Source organism: Rana temporaria, chromosome 11 (assembly GCF_905171775.1).
Source record: "Rana temporaria chromosome 11, aRanTem1.1, whole genome shotgun sequence".
NCBI lineage: Eukaryota > Metazoa > Chordata > Amphibia > Anura > Ranidae > Rana > Rana temporaria.
The window spans coordinates 122,207,211-122,230,537 of NC_053499.1; positions in this window are offsets into that span (position 1 = coordinate 122,207,211).

The following is a 23,327-nucleotide window of genomic DNA, read 5'->3' on the forward strand; positions in this document are numbered from 1 at the left end:
CCAAAATGTGGCAGCACAACATATAGTACAGCAAGACGCACTATGGGAATTGTATGTATTCAGCCAGTGGAGAGCTAAAGTTTGTCAAGGCTTCATGCAATGAAAGTACTCTCATGTGAATGCACACTAACACCTTTTTTTAGTCTGTTGCCATTAGAAAACTAAAGCTCCGTGTGTACGGCAGCTGGTCCGACAGCAGCTGGCTGAACGCCCGCCTTCTGTCAAAGAGGCATTACCTGAAAAATGTCCTCTGATCGGCATCCAGTTTGTTCTAGTGGGGGGGGGGGTCCCCCACAGGTATTTTTTTTAATTCAGCCCACTGGGTTGAACAAAAAAAAACTGATAGCATGTACTAGGCTTCAGCACCCAAAGTCTCTGAACACACAATGGTCAAGATTTTTCCTGGACAACTTTAATGTTCTGTTTTTTTGTGTTGTATAACAACCTTACATTTTTGTGTGAGTATAATAAAACGTTTGCTGTCTTTATTTAATACATCAGCCTATTTGAAGTTTAAAAAACACAGAATATTTTGCAATAATTATAGACAACAACTGTGAAACAGGATTCTTTAAGTCCAAATCCATGAAAAGTTTTTTTGTAATTACTGCACCTGCAAAGAGGTAATAATAGGTGCGCTGTGTGTGCGCTGCTGTACAGTAGTAAAATCATACCTGGTTACAAGTCGGCTTCACTGGATTTCCAAGTGCTGCAGGCATGAGAGCAGCAGCTAATGGCAGCAATGGGCTTCAGTTGTACCATGCCCCCTTGTCACTTTATGCCCATTCAGAAAAATCCTTGAGTTTTTTTTTACAGAATTCAAGGCATTCTGTGATTGAGGACAAGAGAAGAGAGGAGGGGATGCACATAATTTCTGGTCCATTCACAGAATGGCTTGTATTCTGTGAAAAAGATACAAGTTAGGAGGGCACGTGATGCGACCAGAGCCCCTGCCATTAGCCTCTGCTGTCTTGCCCACAGCCCCCAGAAATCCAATGGAGAAATTTTTTTGTTTGGTCAGAAGGTAACTTGCGTTGCATCTGATGGGTAGCAGTAATTTGATAAACACCAGCTTGTAACAAGGTCAAATTTTATTATACAGCAGCATGAATACACAGCATACCTATTGCCTCTTTCCTACATAGCCGACAAAGGATTTACAATAACATTTTTTCCCCAGAGTTGTGCTTTAAACACTGAATGTGTTTTTTTTTTATGTATATAGTTGTAGTAAGTGTCTATAAAGATTTAGAGAATATATTACATGTTAACTGCTTGAACCAAATATAATTTAACACATTTTACATGTTCTATTTATGGACCATTACTGTCCATTTTAATTGGTACTATAGCCTACCATCTGTGAGCCAATTTATGACTCAGAATAATGTTTAATATCACTGTGGGTTATTATACCCCATTATGTATTCTGTTTTCTGACAGTATTGCAATAGGGTAAATATGATTCATGTAAATGCATTTTCCATCGGATGCATATATATACATCAAAGCAAATAAATATAGAGTATTTCTGGCAGATGTTCAACATGACCAATGTGTTGACTAACGTGTTTCTTATCATTAACAGTTTGGGATCGGTGCCCATTTGGGTTTGTTTTGGAACATTTAAATTATTTTTTTTTCGCCACAATATCTACTACCTTTTAAGCAGAAGCTTTTAGTGTATGGCAGTAATTATCAATAAGCAGAAAATCTGTGATAATTCACGTCAAATTATGTATTACTTAATAGACCCACAGTATTATTACCTGCTGTGTTATTTTTATTTATTTCAGGTACTTATATAGCGCCGTCAATTTACGCAGTTCTTTACATCTATATTGTACAATCACATCAGTCCCTGCCCTCCAGGAGCTTACAATCTAAGGTCCTTAACTCGCATTCATACATACACATACTAGGGCCAATTTAGACAGCATCCAATTAACCTACCAGCATGTTATTAAAAAAATGCCAGGGGTAAAGTCCAATATTTTCCACCACAGCCCCAATTAACATTAAGCAGTACTAACCAAAGATACACCCATGAATAGATATAAATTGGACTTTTAAGGTGGGTAATCTCTCTCTCTCTCAAAAAAAAAGGAGACCTACATATATTAAAATATTGACCTTTATTCACATTTGTCCCTTGGGTCCAAAAGCCCAGGTTATTTAAAGTGTTACTAAACCTACAACAGTAAAATCAGTCTGTATATATGCAGTAAAGCATACCTGTTATACTCACTGTGGAACCTAAGGGGTTAATTATCTGCATTGTGTAAAAAGACAGACTCCAGAACATTTCTGGATATAACAGAGCCTTTGGAGTCTGGCTGCACATGCTCAGTTTGGTGTGTATTACTACAGAGGCTTTTTTGTTTTTGGGACAGTGCATGTGATCAGCACAGGGCCAATCAGCACTGTCCAGACATGTCCAGACAGAGGGTCAAAGGCCCTGTAGCCTCATAGGATAGCTCATTGCAGTATAAAAATTCCTCCTACAAGCTTCACCAGGAACTGATAGAAGTCACAAGACTGCTATATACTGCTGATGAGAAAAAATATTAGGCAGTTTAAATTTAATAAAATAAATGCATTTTTTTGTTCTGTGTACTGTGGGAGAGCAGATATAGTGAGTGCAGTGTCCTGGGTTTAGTAACACTTTAAAAAAAAGGCCACTTTTGATAGAGCCATTTGGGGACACAAGATGTCAAGGCCGGAGGATGACACAGTCCCAAGTGCTGGAAGATCCCGACCTAAATGAAGTGGCGAAGAAGGTTGGACAGTCTGCAGCGCAGGTGCACAGCTGCACCAGATTCTGTGTGCACCAGTTTTAGTAAATATTCCCCCATTTATTTTTTTTGCTGGAACTGAGCTTTAACCAGTATTTCTTATAGACTATCAGCACATTCCTAGATGGTCAACAACTGTGTTTGAATAACCTGGAAGTTTTGTTTAATTCTATCTGCTGTGAACCTGTTTGCAAGGACAATAATCCCCCTCTGCAGTAGATAATGCATCGCCCACCTGTGCTGCAGACCATCCAACCTTTTTCAGCACTTCATTGAGAACGGGATCTTCTGACACTTGGGACTGTGTCATCCGAGCAGCTGTGTCCCTGAGCAGCTCTATCACAGCCTTCCGGCAGCTGCAAGATCATCTGACAGCCTACAGATTACCATCCGGTTCTCTCCCCTCTCCTGGGACCTGGGACATGAATCTTGCATCTCCTGCAGGCCAACTCTGGGTATGTAAACTACAATCTGTACTGTAAATATTGTTTGGTTTTGTAACTTTTTAAAACGTTTTATTGGACTGGAATAAAAAGCAATCGTGAACTTTATTTCACTCTTGGTGTTTTTGCATTCTCCACTGGCTGAACTTTCTTTACAATTCATACATTTAAGGCGGGCCATTGTTTAAAGGGGTTGTAAAGGTTCGTTATATTAATTTTCTAAATAGGTTCCTTTAAGCTAGTGCATTGATAACCTTTTCCTTCGATTTTCCCTTCTAAATGTTTTTTTCTTTGTCTGAATTTCTCTCTTCCTGTTCCTCCTCAGTAAGCTGACTAACCCCCAGCCAGAACAGCTCTGGTGATGGGGGCTAACTTACTGAGGAGGAACAGAAGGTGAGAAATTCAGACAAAGAAAAAAACATTTAGAAGGAAAATCATAGGAAAAGGTAAGTGACCCAACAATGCACTAGCTTAACGGAACCTATTTAGAAAATAAAAAACAAACCTTTACAACCCCTTTAAGTGTTCTTTGGTTGTTCTCTTGTTTGGTCCATGAGTATGTGAGCTGTGCCAGCTGTGTTGGGCTTACATTCAGACTGGTCATTCTTTGCGTCAATTTTTTTGCATTGTTTCAGGAAATATTCACTGTACCTACAGGTAGACCTTATTGTAGGCTTATCTGTCAGTAACATTTAGAAAATATACCTCTTTAAAAGAGATGTACAGGGTGCTTTTTTAAAATTTTAATTATACTTGCCTAGAAGGATGCAGCATTGATCCGATGCTGCATCTGTCCCCCAGCGCCTCTAATGCTGAGAACTGAGCGATCAAATGCCTCCGATCAATCGGTTCTCCCTGCTACGTGAGCAGAGAGCTGCTGACTGTTAGTTAGCAGCTCTCTGCTCTGAAACCCCTCTCCCCACCCCCCAGCCCCATGCTCACTGGAGCACTGGAGCCGAGCTGGGTGCTAGTCCAGGCATGTGGACAGGTCTGTGATGTCAGCCGACAGCGGGTCTTGGCTGTACTTCTCCTTTTAAGTTTAAGGGTTAGGTTAAGAGTTTTAAGAGCACTGCTAAGAGGTAAGGGTCCATTTTAGGTTAGGTTAAGTGTTATGCCCTGTACACACGATAGGTTAGTCTGATGAAAACGGTCTGATGGATTTTTCCATCAGTTATCCGATGAAGCTGACTGATGATCAGTCGTGCCTACACTCCATCAGTTAAAAACACGATCGTGTCAGAACGCGGTGACGTAAAACACAACAACGTGCTGAAAAAATGAAGTTTAATGCTTCCAAGCATGCGTCGACTTGATTCTGAGCATGCGTGGATTTTTAACCGATGGACGTACCCACAGGCGATCGTTTTTTTCTATAGGTTTTTTATCCATCAGATAATTTTAAAACAAGTTCCTATTTTTTTTAACCTATGGATAAATAACCGATGGGGCCCACACACGATCGGTTTGGTGTGATGAAAACGGTCCATCAGACCGTTTTCATCAGGCTAACCTATCGTGTGTACGCAGCATAAAAATTCAGATTAGAGGATGGTTAAGTATTAAAATATATAGGAAAAGTGTTTGTCACCGGCGCAAAAATAAGTTCTAAATAATACTATATTGACCTGCTGCAGTGCTGTATAAACCTTCTATGAGGTTTAGGTGAAAAAATTAAAAAGGTGTTGGTACTGCGCTGGTATAATAATGTGATATCAAAAAAATTTTTTGGACTGGAATTTGTGAACTGGCGCTTACCCATAATTGGGGACGTGTTGCAGCATGAATGCACATGAATTGTGAAAAACAAATTTTTGGCACCAACGCACCTTATAATAATATTTTTATATATTAATAATATTATTCATTATTTATATGTTCGCACACTTGTGCATGTATATTCATAATAGTTTATAGACTCACTTATAGCACTTTGGAATATTGTTTCACAAGCCCATCATTTGGGGTAGCCATATTTATCTATTTATTTATTTATTTATTCATTTATTTATTTTTGATGGCACAGCATATGCACATAGCATCACGCTAGTACATATGTTCACAAGAGATGTTTCTATAGTGACCCATCACGTACATCACTGTACTGGATCTAGCACTATATCACTATAGGGGTCAAATAGAGAAAAAAAAAAAAAATTTGGGGGGTAAACTAAACATTTAAAAAAAAAAAAAAAAAATTTTTGATATCACATTATTATACCAGCGCAGTACCAACACTTTTTTAAGTATTAAAATATGTTTTCTGTACAGGTCAGCTAGTGAATTTTTAAGAAATGTACTGTATTTCTTTTTATCAAACACTGAAAAGCCCTTGCTGAGAACAATTGTACAGATTCCTAATAAAGAAAATAAATGTTTCTTACAGATCTCCACTTAAATTGACTGTGTGTGTGTGTCTGCGTGACTCTGGTAGAGACAGTGGCTTGTATTCTTCCTGGCGGGGAGAGGGGGCGTGGGGCGTTATAGACGAATGTGAATAATGGATGTAAAATAAATTGTGCTGCAGAATTTGCTATATAAATAAATAAAACAAACACTGCTGTGCAGGCAACATGCACTATAAAACCGTCATAAATTATTTTATTAACTCAAAGGAGTTCTCAGTGATCAGTTTCCTCCAATATATCTACATATTTAGATGATCATAGACCGTCAAATGCATCCTGAATGATAAGCAGGAACACATCAATTTGGCCAAAGAGCAGTGAGATATGCATCATGTGTTGCTCATGCTACTCAAACAGAATATGGGTGTGTACAGCCAATTCCTTTTATGTTCTTCTCATTGAGAAGAGGGAATGATTGGTACTGATGTCAAGTCAGTTGGAAGATCTTGGGGTAATAATAAATGCTTCCTATGCTTTAAAAGAGTTTGTTATTGCTCCCCTTAGGGTGGACCTGAATGGCCATAAGATTCATGCCATCAAATCAAAAATAATATCTTCAGTATTTTTTTTACAAGAGGAATGTTTTAAGAGTCAAGTCCACTGGAAGATGTTAGGCCCAATGGCCATTCCAAGTCTGAAAGTGTTGTTTCTTGTGTTGTGTCTACTGTATTGTCTGCTCTAATGTGAATGTATTAACATCTTCTATTACAGTAGGAAATAGTTTTTGTGTGTTCTGTAACATGTTTAACTGAGTTTTTTAGAATAACAGTCCAATTTTATGAGTGCGACATGATTTTTTTTTTTACTGTAAGTTTCTGTGAAGTATGTGTATGAGAGTATTCTTAAAATGATTTGTGTTTTAGCATCTTACCTTTTGAATTTGTTTGTTTATATTAAACAGCCATCTTTGTTCTGTGCTATTATACAGTACCACGTTTTGCACTATGTACATTTGTATGCACTGTCTGTTCTGCAAATGTTCCTGAACTGTCTGTTGTATTTGCACTTTAGCCCTCATGTTCAAATTAGAGCTGTGGTAGTTGGTTGTCCCTCAATGTGTAGAAATGGATGGTTCTAATCCTGGATTGATTCCAATGTGTTTGGTGAGAAATAATTGAATGCCAAGAACCACCCATGTCCGTTTCATTGGTAAAGTCTAGCAGACATGAGTTCCTGTCAAAGGCTATGTTTCTGTCACATAAACCTGTTAATGTTCTGAATATGGTTGTGGTGTCGCACTCCCTGTTGTATCGCTAAGAAGATGTGGTCTTCTGTAGGCAATAAAAAAAAAATCTGAATTGTCACTCCTGTGTGTCATGTCTTAGTGATTCTTTGTATAACCTAGAAATGTTTGTTCAGAATAAAAGGCATAAGGGCACGTGTACACATCCAACTGAAGAACACTTAGGGAAAGATGTACATTATTATAGGTGATTCTACATTTCATGTATGGTTATATTTCTGGGTTGATCAGCTTTAGAGGGCACTACTTTCCTGGGGAAAAAAATGGCAAATAAAAAAAAATATAGCATATACAATTGCATCACAAGTCATATTGTGAGTGAGTGAGTGAGTGAGTGAGTAACTTGTATAGCGCTACAAATGCAAACTAAATCGCCTCAAGGCACTTTTTGCATCCAGTGTCGTCCTGATCCTTCAGAAGAGGTGGGTCATTTGTTTTTTCCTGAAAGTCTGATTGGTTTTCTTCCTTGCGGATGTTCCTGGGTAGAGTGTTCCAAAGCCGAGGTCCTTGTACTGCTAATCTTTGTTCTCCCCTAGATTTGTAGCAGGATTTGGATGAGGTTTTGGTTAGTTGAGCGGAGGATTCGATTGGTGGCGTAGGGTTTTATTTTCTCACATAAGTATTGAGGATCGTTTCCATGTGAGTGAGGCAGAGGATCTTGAATGTGACCCAATCCTTTACGGATAGCCAGTGATTGGTATTTAGGTAGTCCTAGGTAGAGGGAGTTTTTGCAGTCGAGTCGGGAATTCATGATTGTTCCAGCCACTACTGCAGTATCTTCTTCCGGGATGAGTCTGCGCAGTAGGCGGAGAAGATGGTGAGATCCACTGACTACTGATCCTATTTGTGCGTCCATAGTCATGTCTGAGTCAAAGATGACTCAGAGGCTTTTGACTTTGTTGCTTGGGGTGATGGTTTGTCCAAGGATGGTGGGTGGTGTTTATGTGGTCCTAGAGTTAGATTTTCAATTTGCGTGAAGGAGAAGATGATCTGTTTTGGATCCATTACATTTTAGGGAGCTTTCCGTCATCCAATTATCGATCAGAGAGAGGCATTTTTCTAGTTCGTGATATTGGTCTTTTTTGTTGGTGATACCGAGGTAAAGTTGAGTGTCATCAGCGTAAGAGTGGTAGCGCAGGTCCTGTTTGCTGATGATTTTAAGGAGTGGGTGGAGGTAGATGTTGAAGAGCATTGGCGAAAGGGGTGATCTTGAGGGACTCTGCATGTAATGGTGCGTGTTTCTGACATGAAACCTCCAAGTTTCACTGTCTGGGATCGATTTTCCAGGAAGGATGCGAACCAGGGTAGGGCAGAGTCTGAGACTCCGGCTACGTCTTTGAATCGAGTGAGCAGGGTGTTGTGGTCTACTGTGTCAAAAGCTGCACTAAGGTCCAGCAGCACCAGGAGACACGATTCTCCGTCATCTGCTGCTTCAATTTCCCATCTAATTTTTTTTTTCTTTGTCTGAATTTCTCACTTCCTGTTCCTCCTCAGTATGATGGGGGCAAGCTTACTGAGGAGAAACAGAAAGTGAGGAATTCAGACAAAGAAACTATTTTTTAGAAAGGAAATCGAAGGAAAAGGTAAGTGAACCAACAATGCACTAGCTTAAAGGAACCTATTTAGAAAATAAAAAACAAACCTTTAAAATGGTAGTGTTATTTTTTAACCACAGGTAAGTCTATAATAAGCCCTCTCAGTGGAGCCCAGACGCCGTGGGAGGCTTTCGTTCTAAGGTAAGTATTTCATAATGTGCTAGTATTCGATGCATACTAGCACAATATACATTTGCCTTACAGGTGTTTTTTTTTACCAACCGCGGTTTACAACCACATTAAAATGATGCAGCCATCTTTGCTCAGGTATCAGTATCTATTTTATGGACCGAGATACTGGCTCATCTAAAACTCTTATTAGGTAAATCCTGGTGCCCCCTGTCGTTGCCTTTTTACCTTGGCTTGCTACAGTGTTGCAGTTACCTGTATATAAATGCATGGGAGGAGACTGAGGAAATGCTTCCAACTGCCTGCAGCAGACTGATGACATCAGACTCAGCCTAATCAAAGTCACTTGACTGGAGCTCAAGGACAGCGTATTGGCAATTAAAAGGTACAGATTTTTGTTTCTCCTTTAAATTACATTGTTACTGTGTATTGTAACATGAACATTAATTTATTAATGCAGATTTGTAAAGTTACTGACCATTCCATTTGATTTATTAAAATCTATAGTAGACTATTTCAGGGTTCATATACCACTAAGGATCAACAAGGATTTTTTTAATACAATAAACACTTGTATAAAGAATATTTTTTTGACAAATTGAACCATATTTACAAAGTTTTTTTTGTATCTCTCTGAACTGAATCTAGTAAAAAAAAAAAAAGGTACTAAGCATGCAGGGTATTTTTTAGGGCTAAACAGGAAGGAATATCAGCAGTGAAAAGATGACCAAGATATTGTGCAACATATGGTATTGCCCCAAGAAATCCTGTTAACAACATCAGGCCAGTCTGGGACAACTTGCAGAGACATATAGAAGTCAGACAGCCAAAGTTTGCCATAGAGCTGTGCCAGGTATTCCAGGATGCTTTGAACAACCTAATATGTAAGTACCTAACAGAACTGCTGTTCACATAAAATTATCTGGAAAGCTTTGCCTTAAAAAGGAAAATGCAGGAACTTATTTAAAATAAACCTATATTGTCAGAAATACACAGGCTACCATTGTCGATCTTCTGAAAATGCTAGCTGCCCAGGGGTTATGCTGATCCAGTGGTTTTTAATTCTTTCTTATTCACTGATCTGGAACAAGCATGCATATCAGGAAAGACAGAGTGAAGCAAGAGCTATTGATCTATATAAATTGTTTTATTTCATTGGTGCAGAAAGTACTAAAATCCAAGATTCAGTATGACAGCCAGTCAAGTAGCATTCTCAGAAGTAAAGGTCAGCAATGATGCCTTCTTCAGTACATCCGCTGTATTTACTTTGGGTTTTACTTTTTTTCACAAATGTGCGTTTTTCTTCATTCACATACAAATTTAATTTTATGAGACGGACCTCTCAACAATTTTCGAATAGTCTATTACAATTCCATAATATGGATATTTCTCCTCTAGGAAATTCTCAGAATCTGTGAGTCAAAAAATTGCATGTGTAACCCCAGCCTGAACAGATGGAAGGTATGCTGCACAATCTCTGCTAATTTGCTAATGCTGACACTTACATGGTTTAATTAGGTGCAGATGTCAGAGGTATTCTATACAGAGGCATGAATAGTCAATCAACAAACATGCTAGTCATCAATTTAGAAGTATCATATTTACATTTTTGCAGCGGAGTATCACATATTGTTCTGCATTATCAGTTAAAGCACACACTGGTATAAAGTTACATTTATTTATTTTTTTAAAGTGTTATTTTGAGTCCAAAGAGATTTTAAATTTCAATCGAGTGGCTAAAATAAAGATCCTTATCCTTGTGTTAAAGCTTTATGTTAATGCTTGGAAAATTAAACATATTTTGGGTAAAAATAATTCACAGTTAATGGAACTATTTATGTTTTTGGCTATACTGAAGAGTTTTGTTCAAGCCATTAACTACTTACAGCAGGGTTGCCCAACCAGTGGCCCGCGAAACACTCTGATGTGGCCCACGACCTCCTGCTCAGGGATGGCTGGTTGAGCCATAGACCTCTGTTATTACCTACAGTTTGGTGCGCTTTCAGAAACTGCACCACACCTGCAGGATATAATAGAAGTCTATGGCAAAGTGCAGCTAACCTGCAGGAAAAGCCACAAGCGCACTGCTCTGCACCCACAGTGTCTGTAAACCACAGTGCATCAGTGTAACAGCAGCCTTAGGCCCCTTTCACATGATTGGTCCAACCCAATCGGACCTCTATGGAGCGGAAAATGTAAACAGACTTATGTCCGTTTACACCCACCTACCTTTATTCCGATCCGCTAAAATAAAAACCACACAGAAGGGGCGGATTGGAGGGCTCATAGAGTCAAGTGTGCTGTGTCCGTGTTCGTTCTGCATATGCAGAGTGTAGCCCGCAACCGGTTACCAAGCCACTTAAGTGGCCCTCGCTCTTCAAAAGGTTGAGCACCCCTGACTTTCAGGCTTTGTAAAATGTAACCATTGATGGCTATAACCATAAAAAATAAAAACTCTGTTCAGATACTCCTCTAAGTTACACACCCTGCAACAGCAACACTGTGTAACCAGACTGTGGATATATGTACAGCTTTCTTTTTCCTGTCTTCAGTTTACTTTCTGGGTTATGAATGAACAACACTGGTGAGGGGGAGGGAGAGAGAAGGACAGCTAATAAGGAGGGAGGGGATGGACAATGCGATTAAGAAGAAAAAAAGTACAAATGAGAAAGAAGGGGGAAAATGACAGGTGAAAAGGAAGAAGCAGAGGGATGGGTGATTAAGAGGCAAGAGAATGACAGTTGAGAATGAAGGAAGAGTACAACTGAGAAGGAAGGAGGAGAAATTGAGGTGAGAAGGAGGCAAACGACTGGTGAGAAGGATGGATGAAAAGGAGCGAAGAGAAAGACGGCTGAAGAGGAATGAAACAAAATACAGTAGGGAAGAAAGCTGAGAATAAAATAGGAGTAGGACAGGTAAGATGGAGGCAAAGAAAAACAGCTAAAATTAAGGGAGGGAAAGGATGGATGAAAAATCAGGAGGAGAAGGATAACTGGGAAGGAAGGAAGAGAAGCACAGTTTTTTTTTTTTTTTTTAATTTTTTATTTATACTTAGCAGGAAACTGGTCCACATGAACCACAACACAAACATTACAGTAATTGCATCTTCAATATAAAGGACAAGGGTTACATATATACGTACATAGGAGGACGGTATATCGGGGGCATTATCTGGTACCAAAAGAGATGTAGGCCACGCCGTATAGGTTCCAAACCCCCGTTTCATCCCCGTGTCCTCAGGAGTATGTGCCTCACTCGCCCTCTTTCAAGGGGTCAAGTCTGGTAAGGAGTAGTCCGTATGTAAGGAACAGTGGGCTCAGTTCCCCCTTTTTCCGTTTTCTAAGCGTTAGTCAGTAGAGAAAGGAGCGTTAAATAGAGAGTAAGTGCCGCCATATTGGCGACTAAAGAGGAATTGAGAGAGGTTGTGTGGGAGGGGGGTAGTGGGATAAAGGAGAAGTAAGGTAAGAGTGGGGTGGGGGGAGTAAGGGGGAAAGGGGGGGGGGGAGAGTCGCGAGCACGGAGTCCACCAGTCCTGGGAGTCACCGGGTCTCAGTGGTCCATCCAGGAGTTCCGCCTGTCCGTTAGTCTCCCGGTCAAGTGAGCAGCGTTCACTTTCCGTCACCAACTCGGTATCCACTCTAAGGGCTTGGCCTTCCTCCGAGTATCTAAAAGAGTTCCACAGCCTCCACGTCTGGGTGTATCGTTCGGTCCTGTCTTGTTTCGTCAGTGTCAGATCCTCCATTGTATTAATGTCGTCCACTTTCCGCAGCCACATGGCCACTGTCGGTGGGTTTGGAGACCGCCAGCATAGCGGTATACATGCTTTTGCCGCGTCTAGGAGGTGTCTGACAACTGATTTCTTGTATATTCGCGTTGGAGTTTCGTTTACGTGGAGGAGAAAGTACGCTGGGTCATTTGGGACTGTACGGTCCGAGAACATTTGCGTTATCCGCCGAATTTCCCCCCAGTACGTCTGCAATCGTGGACAAGACCAGAAAACATGGAGCATTGTGCCCTCACCTGTCTGACACCTCCAGCAGAGGTCTGGTAATGATGGGAACAGTCTATGTAGCAGGTCCGGTGTTCTGTACCATCTCGTCAGTATCTTAAAATTTGTTTCCTGTATCTTTGCACAGATCGATGATTTGTGTGTAAATCTAAGTATGTGACTGACCTGAGTGGGCGTAAATTGGCAGTCTAGATCCCTCTCCCATTTACCTAGGCTCGGAATCCGGTGGTCTGCCGGCGGTGTGATCAAAATTTCGTGCATCAGTGACAGGGCATGTGGGAGCGGTTCCGATTCTCCGCACACCTCCTCCAAGGTCGTGAGGGTGTGTCCAGGCCCATGGGGCGGGGCCAGCGTACGCAGAAAATGGCTCAGCTGTCCCGCTCTCAGAAAATCCAGCCGGTATGGGCCCGACGGATCCATGAGTTCTGCCGTCGTTCTCCATCGGCCAGCGTCGCTAAAGTGTGAGGCCTGGTAAAGACCCGAGTCTCAGAGAGCGCGAAATTTGCCATCTGTAAGGCCCGGCGTGAAAGATGGGTTACCCAAGATCGGGCGTAGGGGCGAGGTAGCCGATGCCAGGTGATACCGCGTAAATAGCCTCGCACAGACCGCAATGGTGTTGCTAATCAACGGATGATTGTCTACGTCTCTTGATTTTATAGTTTGGCACCAAGGGGCGGACCTTAACAGTACGCCACACTGCGCCTGTTCCAAATGTGGCCACAGCTTGGTCTGTGTGTGACGGCACCAGTCCACTAGTCGGTTCAGCTGCGCCGCGTAGTAGTACATCCGCACGCTAGGCGCCGCAAGACCACCGTTATTTTTGGGTAGGTAGAGTATCGATCTGCTGAGCCTAGGATGTTTGCCCGCCCACATAAATGTCCCGAACATCGATTGGACTTTCTCAAAGTAAGCCGCCGGTATACGTATGGGGAGCGCCTGTAGTAGGTATGTGAATTTCGGTAGCACTGTCATTTTGAGAATACTGCATCTCCCGAACCACGAGTGCAGCCCCGCAGACCACTGATCTAGCTGCTTCTGAACCGTTTGAAGCAGCGGGGGGAAGTTAAGTTTAAATATATCCGAAACTTTCGGTGGAATACGGGTCCCGAGATATGTCAGGGCCGTATCCGTCCATTTTAAATGGAAATTTTGTTTAAGGTTCTGCAGTCGTGTCCGGGGGATTCTCACTCCCATCGCTTTGGATTTGGACATGTTTATTTTCAGGTGTGATATCTCGCCGTACGTGTCGAATTCTCTCATGAGGGTCGGTAGTGAAGTCGCTGGGTTTGTCAGGGTGAACATCATGTCGTCCGCATAGGCCGATACTTTATGTTGGCGGCCTCCTATGGCTATCCCCGTAATGTCCGGGTTCAATCTGATCCGTCTCAAAAACGGCTCAAGCGTCAAGGCAAAGAGCAAGGGCGAGAGCGGGCATCCCTGCCTGGTCCCATTTGAAATCGGGAAAGGGTCCGACGTCACACCATTCGCCCTCACTCTGGCCGACGGATCCGTGTACGCCGCTGTTATCCAGCTCATCATTTGCCGTCCCAGTCCTATATGCCTGAGAGTCGCGAACATAAATCGCCAGTTCACTCGGTCAAACGCCTTCTCGGCGTCTGTCCCTACAAAAACTGCGGGCGTTTTCGTGGTGTTGGTGGCGTGCAGTAAGTTTAAGACTTTGGTCGTGTTATGTCTGGCCTCTCTGGTCGGCACAAAGCCCACTTGGTCTGGGTGTATCAGGTCTGGGAGGTGTTTCTGAATGCGCGTGGCGATAATTTTGGTGAATAGTTTTATGTCCGAATTTAATAGCGATATAGGGCGGTAGCTACCGCATTGTCCCGGGTCCTTCCCCTCCTTATGTATCACTGCTATCTGCGCTTGCAGGGTGGAGGAGTGGAAATTCCCTCCTGCACCCAGTGTATTAAACAGGTGTAGCAGTCGGTCTCCCAGGGAAGGGAGCAGGGTCCTATAATAAGGAGTCGTGAGTCCGTCCGGGCCTGGGGCCTTTCCCGGCTTGACGGTCTTCAGGGCTGCCTGGAGCTCTAGCATGGTGATTGGCTCGTCTAGTAGGTCAACCACTTCCGGATTAAGCGTCGGCATTTGGGAGTCGGAAACGTAAGTCAAGGAGCGGTCTGTACTCAGGTCTGGGGAGTTAGAGGGGAGATTATACAAGTCTCGGTAGAACTCTTTAAATTCGTTGGAAATTTGTTTAGGGACTGACACTTTGCCACCTGCTTTCGTTGTAATGTGCGGGATGTACGACGCTGCTGTCTGTGTGTGTAGCGCTCTGGCTAACATTTTCCCGCACTTGTTTCCCGACTCATAGACTGTCCGTTTACAGATTTGCATCGCCGCCTTAGCCTTATGACGTAACAGGTCTGTAATCTGTCCTCGGGTGGTGTTTAAGTCAGAGGTTACCTGCGTTGTCTGTTGTTGTTTGTGTTGGGTCTCAAGGGATTGCAGCCGCAAAAGCAGCGCATCTAGTTGTCCTGTTCTCTGCTTTTTCAACCTTGACCCGTGTTTGATTAGTATTCCCCGTACTACTGCCTTGTGGGCCTCCCACACCACCCCTGGGTCGCTGTCCGTGGTGGAGTTTGTGTTGAAATAGTGGCCCAGCTCTCTCACTACCTCTGTCATAGTGTCCTTGTCCTGCAGCAAACTCTCGTTAAGTCTCCACGGCTGTCTTCGGTCAGTCAGGTTGTCTGTTAGGTCATACATCAACAGTATTGGTGCGTGGTCTGACCAGGTCACCGAACCTATCAGGGCCTTTTTAACCGCCGCTAGGTGCCGGTGAGGTATCAGGAACATGTCAATTCTCGAATAGGACTGGTGTGGTGTCGAGAAGAAGGTGTAGTCCCTCTCGCCCGGGTGCAATAGGCGCCAAGCATCCACCAGTTGGTGTCCATGCAGCGTCGCGTGAACTCGTTTCCGAAGGTCACCCGAGATAGTGGATCGTCCAGTGGAGGTGTTCTCCTGAGGTATCAGGGGGATGTTTAAGTCTCCCCCTACTATCAGTTGGCCCTCCGTAAAGTGCTTCAGTTGTGTCAGCTGTCTCGCAAGAAATCTGTCCTGTCGGTCATTAGGGGCATAGAGATTTGCAATGGTCACCTGCGTCTGTCCCATGCGTCCCTTCAGGAACAGCGAGCGGCCTTCCTGGTCTCTTCTCACCTCCCCAAGGGTCCACGGGACCCTGGCCGAGATGAGGACGGACACCCCCCTGGACTTTGCCTCCGTGTATTGGGAGTGGTATACCGTGGGGTAGAATCTGTTCTTTAACACCGGGAGGTTGTTGTCTCTAAAATGTGTCTCCTGGAGTAGGACCACATCCGCCCGCATCCGGCGCATGTCATGTAGGAGCATCCTCCTTTTTTCCGGGATATTTAGTCCCTTGGCATTCAACGACACCACTGTTAGCGTGTCCATCCTCGCGACTTGGGTTATGGGAGTGATAGGAGGGTAGGGATGGGAAGGGGGGGGGTTGGGTGCTTTACAGGTAAGCTGAGTCAAAGAATAGGGGGGGTAGGCAGAGAAGAGTCTGCAAAGAAAAAGAATAGTGTAAGATAGAGGTTTGAGTTAGGAGGCCTGCACAAGAGTGTGCGGCAAGAAAAAGAGAATCTAAGTAGCCTAAACGGCTATAACACTCGCCAGCCGTTGGCTGGAGCTCGAGTGTGGGCCTAAGTGGGTAGGTAGGTAGACAGGCACAGTGGAGCAAGCCCCCGAACTCCGTCTCCCTCCCCCCGGCCAACAGTCGGTAACAATGCAAGGCAAAACAATCTTATTCAACATAGCAGTCAGCAGAAACATTACGAGAAGGGTCTATCTAGGCATAACTACTTTTATCTTGGAATAAACTTATCATGCATTTAACCATGTAACAGTAGCATTATCTCCTTATATCTGGAGGCATCAGCCTCCCTCCGTAGTTAGGTCAGCATCCAGGGCCACATTAAACATAAAGCCGTCTCATCGCCCATCCACCCCCTATTTACCTTGGTGTGTATATCCCATCCCCCCCCCCCGAGCCCCCCACCACCCGGCCAACTAATAGTGCTAAACATCACGTCTCTGTTTCCTGTTTTAGGTTGCTTCGTCTCGGTGCTGTCCCCCAGCAAGTCACCAAACAGGTTCCCCAGGTGCCGCCTAGGAGTCTCTCAGCTTCCGGGGTTCGGCGGGAGTTCAGACCACATCCAGGGCTACCGGGGAGCTCCCCGGCGGTGTGGGGTGTACCGTAGCGCCAACCTTCCCCAGCTCCTGACACAACGTCCTGTATTCCTGGCTAATTAGGGGCAGCATAGGTATCCATCCCCCACCCCCACCCCTCTCGGGCCGTCCCGGTCAAGATCTGCACATCGCGGCACGGCAATTCCTCCAGAATGGACAAGCTTCCAGCAGAGTGTACAGGCCAGTGCAGGCCTCCTGAGAGTGTATGCTAGGGTTTTGGAAGTTTCCTTGCCCCGAATCCCGTATCAGTGGCTCTGCTCCGTAGGGGGGGTCTGGACCATGTGGTTTAACCCAATTTCCATCTCCCTTCCCATATTCCTGGGGACGGGAAGGTGTTGCCGGGCCATAACAGGGGGGTGGGTCTGCACTTGTAATCTCCCCTGGTCTTACTCCTGATACTCGTGGCGTGGTCCTGAGTAGGGGGGGCCCACAAGGAGCAGGGACGGGATCGCCAATCTAACTGTGGAGGATCATCTCCAAACTTTGGCATAGTGTCATAACGTCAGGGGGGGTTGAGCACAGTTCAGGTGATCAACTGCGGCCCAGGGCCTACTCACGGTTCAACCTTGTAGTCCTCCTCCAGAAGGGGCTCTCCGTCTCCCCCTACCCTGTCGTTGCTGGCGTGGTGGGTACGGTGCTCCAGCATTGGAGGGGCCCGATCTTCCGATCTGTCTAGGCAGAATTTGGAGCCAGTCTGGTACTGGTACACGATCCGTTCCCAGAAATTGGAAGAGTCCGGGTAAGTCCGCCGGTGTCTGCAGGGTGTAGGCTCGGCCTTCTTTACGGAAGGTCACTGATAGGGGATACCCCCACCTGTAAGTGTATCCGTGCTCCTTGGCCAACTCCAGCACGGGCTTTAGCATTGCCCTGCGTCGTAGCGTCGCTCTGGACAGGTCTGGTAATATTTTAACCTGGGCTCCTTCCACCTCGATTGCACCGTGTTCCCAGGCCAGACGAAGGATGCGTTCCTTCTGTGCGTACCGCAGCAGTCTACATACCACATCACGGGGCCTATCCTGGTCCGGGTTCCTCGGGCCTAGTGCCCTGTGCGCCCGGTCTATCTCCACTTCTTCCGCCGGCTCTCCCAAGATCTCCCGGAACAGGCCCTGTAGTCTTCCATCTAGTGCCTCCGCTCCCACCGCCTCCAGTAGTCCGCGGATCCTCACATTGTTGCGGCGGCTCCTGTCCTCCACATCCTCCAGGTGGAGCTGCAGTGCGATCGCCGTATCACGGTGCTGGTCCCTCGCCTGTTCCAGGCCCGACACCCTCCGCTCCAGCTCCGCCAGCGATGTCTCGCCCGTCGACACTCTGTCTGTTAGGGTGGAGACCTCCGCTCGGACCTCCTGGAAGTCCCGTCGGTGTGTCTCCTCCAGGCGCAGGATTAGGGCCTCTATGTCCGACTGCGTAGGTAAGGCCTGTAGTAGGGCACGTATGTCCTGTTCCGGCGGCTGGCCTCCCGGAGAGTAGGCCGGGGATGCCATGTAGTGTTCGGAGGCTTCCGTGGGCGTCGGCGGCTCGGTGGGTTGCTCCGGGTCCTCAGGCTGGAAGGTCCAGAGCTCCGGTTCCAAGTTCTCCGGCGAATTAGCCTGTGCGCCTCGTGGTGCTGCCACTCCCGCCCCGGTTGATTTCTGCGGTCTAGGCTGGAAGAAAGTATGTAGATCTCCCGCTGCTGCTCCAGAACGGGTCACGCGTGTAGTGGGTTTAGGTCCACTTTTCTTTTGTGATTGCATGCCGAGTTTTTAGGGCGGTTTGGCCGGTAAAAGAGGGTTTCAGGCCGGGAGCTCTGCTAACTCACATCCTCACTCAGCCATGTCCAGGCCACGCCCCTCAGAAGCACAGTTTTTAAGGGAGGAGAAGGATAGCTTAAAAAGGAAAGAGGAAAAGGGCAGCTAAGAAGAAAGGAGGTGAAGCACAGCTGAGAAGGAAAAAAGAGGACAGGTGAAAAGGGGGAGCAGGACAGTTGAGTAGGAGGGAAGAGAAGGACAACAAAGGGGAGCATGAAGATCATGACAGCTGTAAAGGAAAAAGGAGGACGGGCAAGAAGAAAGGAACAGTAGAAGTCGGACAGGTAAGAAGAAGGGAGTGGAAGTACATCTTAGAAGCATTGAGGAGGAAAGATGAAAACAAGGAAAGCTGGAGGAAAGGAAAGAGTACAGTTGAGAGGGAGGAAAGAAAAGGACAGGTGAAACTGAGGGAGAAGAAGGACATTTAAAAAAGGAGGATCAGGACATGGGGGAAGGAGGTGGGAGAAGAACAACCAACGAGAAAAGGGGAAGGATGGATTAGTAGACAAGGAGGAAAAGTACAACTGAAAAGCATGTAGCACAGCTAAGAAGGTTGAAGGAGGACTGCTGGGAAGGAGACAAAAGAAGGACAAATGGGAAGGAGGACAGGAGATGAGGGAGGACAAGGACAGGTGAAAGGTATGGAGGAAATGGGCAGGTGATAAGTAGACAGGAGGGTAGAGAGAAGAAAAGAGGATAAGGACAGGTGAGAAGGAGAACAGAGAAGAACAGCTAAGAAGGAGGGAGGAGAGAGATGGTTGAGGAGAAAGCAGGATAATTGAGGCAGGAGAGGGACAGATGAAAAGTAGACAGGAAGGCAACCAAGAAGGGAAGAGGAGTAGGGCAGGTAAAAGGGAGAAAAGAGAGAACCAGCTGAGTGAGAAGAAGGGAAGGAAATGATGATTGAGGAGAACAACATCTAAAAATGACCACTTGGGTGGAGGAATGAGAAGGACAACTGAAAAGGGAGGAGAAGAAAATCTGAGAATGGAGTAGAACAGCAGTTAAGTAACAGGCAGCTGAAATGGCAGGAGAAGAAAAGCTGAGAAAGAGAGATTTAGAGGAACACTGGTTCAGAGTAGAAGGAGCAATGTTTGTAGGAGTTGTGAGAAGAATGTTGCCAAATATCCTAAAATAGTACATGTGTTCTTCCCCCTCCTTTAAGCAGACTTAAAAGGAGTTGTAAAGGAATTTTTTTTTTGCTGAAATGACTGTTTACAGGGTATAGAGACATAATGGTTAACTGATTCCTTTTAAAAATGATTAAAAATATATAAAAATCAATCATATAATGTACCAACAGTTTCAGTTTTGTTTTTGCATGCTGTTTCATGTTTCTGTGATGAACAGAGACAAAGAGCCAATACAGGGCAGTGATGGTTTGTAAAACGAAACAAACTGATTGGTGTTGAGGGGTTTTAGACACACAGTAATCACACCTCCTTGATTAGTGAACTCAGAGAGAAAGCTCCCATGACTTTTTTCATCAGGAAACAGACTGTTCAGAACAGAGAAGGATTACAGCAACATCAGAGCAAAAAGGAACAATGAGGACATGAAACCAGGACTGCAGTAAGGTAAAGGAAGCTATTTAGCTAACAAAAAAAAAATCCTTTAGTGACCCTTTAAACTCCTCCTACAGTGTAATGCAGCAGAACTTGAATGATCTAATTGTTTAGAGACTCATGGGAAGTTAAATTGCATCTATGTTGCTTTTTACAACCAAAACAAAACCTTGTTTGTCCTCTCAAAAGATATACCTATCACTTTGGTGTAATTATAAATTTATTGGCAACTCAATAGCTTAACTACAAAAATAGGGTAGAAACAGTATGAAAATCTACACACAAATGTTACCATATTTACCAGGAGGTAGAGTTATACGCAAGGTATGTCCTATGGGGAAACCTCCCTAGCAGGATAAACTGTAAATAGCAGGAAAAAAAAACTGACAAAGGTTTTTGCCCTTCCTTACGCTATCCAAAAAAAATTAAAATCTTTACATACATCTAAAACCAAGTATTCAAGTGAATTGGAATTCTAAAAAAAAAATCAATAAAAAAAAATCGACTAATTGTAGTTTATCTTCTATTTTAAATACAGAAGTATATTAAAACATTTGCCTTTAGTCGCTTTTATTGTCCATTGAGATAAAGTCCTCTGTCACTCACGGGTTAGTAGTTGATCATGTAAAAATAGCTAGAAACATTTCTGGCATAGTAGAGGCATTTTCTATATAGCATGGTTTTTACAAAGGACTCGGAGTAAGCTTTTGGCTCAGAATTATATCCTGCAGTGACCTTATGTAGATTTATGAAATTTATTTATATCGATTTTTTAATTTACTACCAGCATATAATGGAAAATTACAGATAAAATTTAAATGAATGTGAAAACAAGATAAACCTAAAAAGTTAAATAATGTGTGTTATGCAATTGTAAAGACTGGACAGTTTCTATAAATAATAATGGTGTTTGCATTTTGGTCATAGGATGAATTAATAAAACAAAACAGAAAATTTGCAGTACAGTCAGGTAGTTCCACATTTTGCTCTTTAAAAAAACATCTTAAGATTTTTTTTTACATTAAGTATGGGGTTTAGACAGTGTCTTATTCCACGTGCTAAAGCATTAAGGGTAAACTTGAAGTGTAATGAAAAAAAAAATATTGAAAGCCATAAAGGAGGGCAGCTTTTTCATATTTTTCACTTTTAATTTAAATTAATATCATTAACTTACCAGTATTAGCTAGCCCTTGAAAGAAACAGGCCATTTCTGCTATACTGAAATACAGATATTACTGCAGTAATGGACAGTGAATCAAACTCTCACAACATGGTAATGCATTAACCATTAGGTGTGCTCTAGGCAAAAATTAAAAACACTTATTTAAAATGATTTTTTTTGATAAATGCAGTCACTATTAATACCTAAATTTGGTTTGATTTCTGACGCTTGTTATCTCCAATACAGCAACATTCAGACAGAGATGGAGGGGTAGCACTAGGTGCTAATCTGGTGTTCTGCATTTTTACATACACTGACAAAGATGAGGATGATTTACTTCATAGTATATGCAGCTAAACAGATCAATGAAGGTGTGTTTTTAAACACTTTTACATATTTGTTTACAGTTTTTAAAATCTTGATCAAACATTCTTGTAATAATCACACATCTGCAAGCCGTAGGATTACTCTTTTTTCTGCTTTATGATTACTGCCTCCTGGGTAAGCTTCCTGCTGAACAGAGGAGGTGATGCTAATTCCTTGTTCATTCAGAGAAGTGTAAAACGAGGAATACTAAAAAATCTTCTAACGTTCACTTGTCCTTCACTACCTTTCTAATTTAAAGTATACTAGTTTTGGGTAGTGTAGAAAAGAGTTTTAGACAGAACCTCTGTGTAACCATTAGGGACATTCGCGCTCATAACGTGTAATGGTAACTGTTACAATCCAAAATAATAATAGTGTCACCAAAACCTGTAAAGGAGATGTTATTCAATGGGGACACCGGTTCTAAAGAAGGCTGTCGAAGCTGGCATTGCCCCTAATTTTGGGATGATTTCTACTCACTTTGTGCCATTTATCTTGAGGTAAATCTCCCATATTGGAATATGAACAGCAATAAAAACCTGACGGAAGGCAGGACATCTTTCCCCACTCTAGTTCTAATAAAGAACCTGGAGTATGTTAACTGTTTCTTCTCTCTTTGCTATTTTACAAACAGAGCCTAGGATTATTTCAGTTTGTACAGCAAGGTTCATGGTTTAAGAGAGTGTGGGAATACAGTAAATCCTTTAGCGGTACTATATTATTTAGCAAAACATCTACGGTACCAATTTGCAACGACTGCATTGGTATTCATCTTCTTGGACTTTTTTACATTGTGTAGCATTACAATTGGATTTTTACCATTTGAGTTCCATAGCACAACTTACAACACAACTCCAGATTTAGAGTGCTTCCTCCCTTATGACTCCCCACTCCTCTTGGCACACCCCAAGCACTCTTTACAAAAATGTGCATGCATGTAGGCTGGGGGCTAGGAAAAACCCAGGCGGTGGTCACCCAAAGGGAAGGCTCGGCCTGAAGTGGTTAAAAATATACTGTTTCAGAGTTCTAGTACGGTTATAGTTCCAGGCACAACAATTAAGTCTCTTCAACGCCAATAACTGAGCGGCAACATTAACACACGAGACGGTACTCCAGCAGGAGAGTGGAAAACGGAGGGTGGCAGGACCTGTAGAAGAGGCTCAAGGCAGGCAGATGCAGTAGCTCAAACCAGAGAAATCTATAACATAGTCTGCATAGATTCCTATACTGTCCCTCATCCTCTGGAACCTGTCCATACACTACGTTCACTCTCCCTGAGCAACGGGTTCTTGTCCCTAATCTTGCCACATGCAGAATGCTTCAACTGCAGTGAGCCAGGGCTTTTTGTAAGCTCTGACCTTGCTAAAGATGAACACAGGGGTCCAATTGGACAGCAGCTGATGACACTCATATGGAGGAGGCCTAATAGTAATAAGTATATCATGCAAAGTCTAACAAACGGTTCCCCACATACGTACTCATGCAGAAGATCTGGAATAAGGTTAGGATGCTGCAGGGGGTGACAGGGTTTACTAAATACAGCCCCATATGGGATAACTTATACTACCGGGAAATAGCTAAACTACCGTATGGTCTGAAATGGAAACAAT